The following is a 6,000-nucleotide window of genomic DNA, read 5'->3' on the forward strand; positions in this document are numbered from 1 at the left end:
ATGAGTCTGTCACCTGACACCTGTGACCTTAGATTAACATGTCATTTCTCAGAGATAGTAATACTGCCTGCCTACAGGATTGCTCTAACTCAAGACAACACTTAAGAAAACAGCTTGATAACTGCTAATAAAATATGAACCACAATATTCCATGATTTATGCTACTAAAATTGCAGTTTTAAAGATCATAAATATTTTTACCAAAGATGAGATCTTTTATGATGCATAAGGAACACATTTCACTTAAAGAATCACACCTATTTTGGAATTCAAGATATTAAAATAATAAAATAGAGAACTGATCCTTTTAATGCTACTCTACTTACTAAAGAGATCAACTGGGATTAAGTTAGCTCTTTTCAAATAAACAGATCAACAGAGCAAATGCCCTTTAATGGTAACAACAAATGTTAAAACTCTGTTCAGTAAAGGGCTCTAATCAGGAAAGTTACACACAAACTGTTTTAGGAAAAATGTTATTATGACCTATCTTCTTAACAAGTATTTTACTTACAAACTTAGGTGTTTTGTTTTGTTTTTAAGGGACTACTTATTTGGGATGGAGAGGATCTTATCCTGACAGGAAGGAAGCTCTGCCTCCAGAAGGACTGTTCCATACACAGAGCCAGGCAAAGTCACTGTTCTTTTAGTCTCCCTTTTACATATATCCAGCCCCATGAGAATATACACATTCATGCAGTAATCTTTCAGTTCAAGTGCAGTATTGTATCGAGTGACATCTCTTTCATGCTATATCCAATTTATTTAAAATTTTAAAGCTTTATATAAAAACACTGTTCTGCATTTACATGTGGCTCATTTTTAATTCTTCAAATAAAACTAACAGAAATGCCTTTCAAACTTTATACTCGCAGTCAATTGGATATTAAGTTAATATTCATTTACTTTCTTGCTATTTCCTCCACGGAGCTATTACTATTATGATGTGGTATCATTTCTTTCAGTCACCTATTTTGTGAAGAAATTTTATAAAGATAAAAAATGCACAAGAAACTTTTGAAAAAAGTTATGGATGACATTTTGATTTTACCCCAAAACACGAGACAAGAAAACTTAAAAAACAACACAAGCACCAACACACACACACACTCTCTCTCTCTCTCTCTACTGGGTCCTCTTCAGATAATTTTGGTTGATGACACTGCAGAACAGTTAATCTGATAATTGAAATTTTCCATAACATGTGATGTTTAGCTAGAGATCTATGCTGTCAACCAGAATTCAACACTTCAGTTAAAAAATCTTAAAACTCGAATACACAGACATACTAACAAATTCTTACACTGCAGTTGCTTCAAGGGCCTCTTAATAAAGACATAAAGTATTCTGATTTATCTAAATTAAATTAGCAACATAGTATCTTAAGTATTTTTCAGGTCTTTTCTCAACATCATCACACAATCCAGCATAAAAGCAAATTTGTAAACAAATATCCCCGAGAATCTATTACCTGAGGAGGAAAGCATGCGACCAATACTGCCTGCAGTGGTTCAAATGTGGCCACTGAAATCATCCGACTTGAGTTACCAGGAGTTTATCTACCCAAGTTTTCGAGGGGTTCTCCCAGGCCTCACAAACTAGATTCAAAACATCATCTCGAAAACCCATGTACCGAATGTGCACAAAGGCTCTGGAATGAGGAAGCTTTTCTAAAACGAAATCACAACTCTTACCATTAACGAATATGCGGGCTGTTTTCCTCAAAGCCCCCCTTGTTGCGCTCCCTTATCCTTCGTATAGCTATGTAAACAGTTCCCTAGTTACTGACATCTAAGAAAATGGCTTTCAATTCCTAAGTCTGGGAACTAGCCACCATCACCACTATTCCTTTAGCATCCCAAAATAAACCCCTCAAGCCGCGGTCAAAACACAGGCTGAACGTCTGGTGTTTACATAGTCCAATCCTGGGCGTACCCTACCTTTCTGAACCACTTAGGAGCTATGAAACGGGCATCACATAATAGACTTAGTAAAGACACAAATCACGAGACACTGTCTCAGGCCTATGAATGAAGATCCAATACGTTTGATTGTCTCGGTTAAAAGGAAAAAAACAACCTCGAGAGGAAGGGTGGGAGGGGAACTGCGGGGTGGGGAGAGCGGTTTTCCTTCCCTGCCCCAGCCGGGCGATTTAAACTCAGCGTGAGGCAAACGCAGGGTCGCCGGGCTGGCGGGGCCGGAGTCCTGGGGCATGACAGCCCCTACGGAACAGCTCGCGGCTCCGCCAGGGTCCCTCACACCGCGGTGTTCGCGGCAGCCCCGCCACCCGCGGGCCCGGTGGGCGTGCAAGGGTGAGGGGGACCGAGCTACCGCGACCGGGGCGGCGGCCCTGGGTGCACTTCCTCAGATTCCAGCCGCCCCATCCCAAAAAATGAGAGAGGAAGGAAACCTGGAGCGAGGCGGCAGCCAGGGGGAAAGGAGAGTTAAGCGGCGAGCCCTCGCGTCTGCATCTGGGTGAGGCCAGCGGCAGGCGGGGAAGAGGGAACGGCGATCACAGGCGAACTCCGCCACGGGCCGACGCTGAGAGACGACCCGTGGGTAGCCCCCGCCCAATACCACGGGCGCGCCGGAGAGGCCCCCACACCCACCCGTTCCCATCCCGGCCGCGCCCGCTCCCGGCCGGTCCGCGCTCTACTCACGCTCGGGGCTCCTCCAGGCTCCGCGGCTCTAACCGCATCGGGTCCCAGCCCCGCGGGCGGCGGCGGCGGCGGCGGCGGCGCCGAGGGAGAGGAGAGCGGGCGGCACGGCCCCCGCCTCCCGGCCCCTCTCCCCCGCCGCTCCGGAGCTGCCCGGCCGGGCCCGAGCCCTGCCTCGCCGACGGCCCCAGCCCCAGCGGCCGCGGCAGCAGCAGCCCAAGACCTCAGCGGCCGCAGCGGCGGCACCGGAACTGCCGCTTTCTCCTTCTAGCTCCCTCTCCTCTCTAGCCCCCGCCACACGCCCCCGCCCCCGTCTCCTTTCTCTGTCACCCTGTTTTTTTTCCTTTTGTTTCCAGAATAAACTTTATTGGTCTCTTTTTCCGCTCACATCGTGTAAACAAACAACGAACTCTTCCCCACCCCCTCGACTCCCCCCCTCCTCGGGCAGAGGAGGGTTAGAGCTGAGGAGGGGCTGAGCCTACAATACCCCGGAAGCAGATGTGCAAAGGAGGGGAAGTGAAATTGCTGAGACCGGGAGGGGGAAGTGGGCAAATCGGGTAACAGTGTGCCAGTGCGCCTGCGCCTTGCTTTTCCGCCCGAAGTTCGGGTGGTGGAGGCTTGCTTTCTGGAGAGCTTGTGTTTATGCCCGGTTTTTTTCAGCAGTGAGACTGTTGTGTCATACTAGGACGGCATATGTGTTGTGTATCTGTTTCCACGGGAACTAGGCAGGCTAGGGTAGAGATATAGGAGTATTGGGATCGTGAGTTCCTTCACTTTTACTCCCGTAGAGGAAATGAGATTTCCTCTTGTTTGGGGGCGAGAGAAGGGGCCCCAGTGGTTCACCGCCGCTGTCAGTGGCTAACCCAAAGTGGTTATGGATACTAGAAAGAAGGCATTTTAGGAATCGTTGCTGCGCGTCCTTCTGCCGATGTAAAGTTAAGTTACAGCCCAAATCGGAAGAGGAATACACTGCCATTGCCCTCTGCAATCCTTTGACTCACTCCGAGGAGAGGTTTTGCAATGCTTTTTTATTCAGATTTGAATCAGCTTGTAGGATTCAATTCTGATTTGAGAAGAAGAGCTTTTTTCGCGTAGTGCCCGAAGTGCACGGAGACTTCAGAAAAGCCATCTTAGCTATAGATTAGATTCAAGTTTTGGTGCTGCGTGCCACAGAAGCCCACTCCCCCCACCCTTTTCTTTGAGAGTAATGGGATCTGTTGCCTTTTGAGATCGGCGGCTAGTAAGGGTCCAGTGTTTTGCGTGTTTCTCCCCCTGGTGGTTTTTCATTGTATTGAAAAGACACAGAAGCGTGGTTGGAAGTCTGCAATACAAGTCCTCAAACATCCGTTCTTGAATTTTTAGGTAGAGGACTTGGAAGTGATCCACCCTAGAGAGGTTACAGTCTCATTTGTCATCCAAGAGCAAAAACCTGACCAATAAGCAATTTTTGCTGGAACACCACACGCCCGTACGCAATCGTAATTGAGATTCATTCCTTTATGTTGTCATAGTTTCATTTGACTATTTCTTGTTTTCTTTATTTCTTTTCTTAAGCTCTGGTTTTCATCTCACATTCCAGGGGTCTATGTTTCTAAATATTTTCCTTGAACAGGGTTTTTTTTTGTTTTTTGTTTTTGTTTTTTTGTTTTTCCGGCAGTTTCAGGACACGATGTTACTTACTCCAGAGCAGGGAATTTAAGGGCGGGGGGGGGGGGGGGCGGGGCGCGGAGAGGGAGCAAATAACACTGAATCTGGAGTCAAAGTAAACCTTAAGGCAGCATTTCGACAACTATGTTTCCATTCCAGGCACAGAGTTTTGTGAGATATTAATAGGAAGTCCGCTAGGTATATTTTTCCTTCTAAAAAAATTTTTTTTAAAGATTTTATCTATTTATTTAACAGAGAGAGACACAGCGAGAGAGGGAACACAAGCAGGGGGAGTGGGAGAGGGAGCAGCAGGCTTCCCGCGGAGCAGGGAGCCCGATGTGGGGCTGGACTCCAGGACCCTGGGATCATGACCTGAGCCAAAGGCAGACGCTTAACGACTGAGCCACTCAGGCGCCCCCCTCTAAAATTTATTTTTAAACAAGAAAATGCTAATTACATTGTATAATTTTTGTATGTGATGATAGGCACTTAAGAAATAGTGTCATAGCAGAAAATGCCATACCTGGTACTTGAATGCATGATTATTCACTTTGCAGTAATAGCATTTATTGCTCAATTCTCAGTTGATGCATTTGGTTTATTGGGTGACCATTGATCTATCATGTATTTTATCTTGCTTTCAAAGGTGTTTGCACTATTATTCAGGTATACAGTATGTTAGACATCTATATGACAAAGCTCATTGCTCATGTGTCCTGTAGCTATAGGAAGAATTTTTTTTTTTAAAGATTGATTGATTGATTGATTTGACAGAAACAGCGAGAGAGGTAACACAAGCAGGGGGAGTGGAAGCCTGCTTTAGGCTTCCCGCTGAGCAGGGAGCCCAATGCGGGCTCCATCCCAGGACCCTGGGACCATGACCTGAGCCCAAGGCGGACGCTTAACACTGAGCCACCCAGGCGCCCCTGTAGGAAGAATGTTTTAAAGGAAAAGTTGAAATAGCAATTCTCAGACTCTCAAACGAAAAATGGAATACTTCAGAATTTAAGAATTGCATTCTAAGTTTTTCAAAGTTAGAAGGTGAAATGTCCAAGATGAAAAAATTATTTTATTCTAACATATTGAAAATATAACAGCTACTTGCCTTTTGGATTTATTTCCATTGAAAATAAAGATAACTGATACTCAGAAGTGCACCAAAACATTCTCTAACAGCGCTTAAGTCATTGCTGAGCTTTGAAGTCACTTGAAAACAAGAATCACTTTGGTTGTGTAGCAATGTACTCTGGATGTATAAAATTGCCAAGTTCAACAGTGAAAACACACCAAGGGATTACAAAATGAGCTACTGTATAGCACTTTTTGATTCAGTTATGGTCAGAAAACATAAAATTTAAGTTATTTTCAATTTGTTGTTTCTTTTGCCTCAAAATATCTTACTGAATGTGCCATTTGCACTTATAAAAGATCATTTTATGTGCATTGTTGGGTGGAATGTTCTATAAATGTCAATTATATCAAGTTGGTTTATAATGCTGTTAGGTCTTCTATATGCTTACTGGTTTTCTCTATCAGTTCTATCAATTTCTGGGAGAGGAGCATTATGTCTCCAGCCATAATTGTGGATTTGTCTATTTCTCCTTTCACTTCTATGTATTTTTGCTATATATTGTATATTTTGAAGCTCTGCTGTTAGGTGCACACACATTTAGAATTACGTGTTTTTGATGAATTG

The 6,000-nt window shown here is 44.6% G+C and overlaps 1 protein-coding gene across 2 annotated transcripts in view; it reads right to left on the minus strand.

Moving 5' to 3' along the window:
• Nucleotides 1–2,947, minus strand: part of PIK3CA (phosphatidylinositol-4,5-bisphosphate 3-kinase catalytic subunit alpha) — a 77,641-nt gene extending 74,694 nt beyond the window's left edge. Inside the window, exon 1 of one of the 2 annotated variants that reach the window (XM_028100847.2) lies at nucleotides 2,661–2,947. The gene's annotated coding sequence lies outside the window, so the exon portion shown is untranslated. Of the gene's footprint in view, nucleotides 1–1,471; nucleotides 1,969–2,660 lie in introns of those variants that run through there. The other variant, XM_088025387.1, reaches the window with a different exon arrangement.
• Nucleotides 2,948–6,000: the final 3,053 nt, after the last annotated feature.

Source organism: Eumetopias jubatus, unplaced genomic scaffold (genome assembly GCF_037043125.1).
Source record: "Eumetopias jubatus isolate StellerSeaLion01/CBP00866 unplaced genomic scaffold, mEumJub1_p1.0 scaffold_1, whole genome shotgun sequence".
Classification (NCBI taxonomy): Eukaryota; Metazoa; Chordata; class Mammalia; order Carnivora; family Otariidae; genus Eumetopias; species Eumetopias jubatus.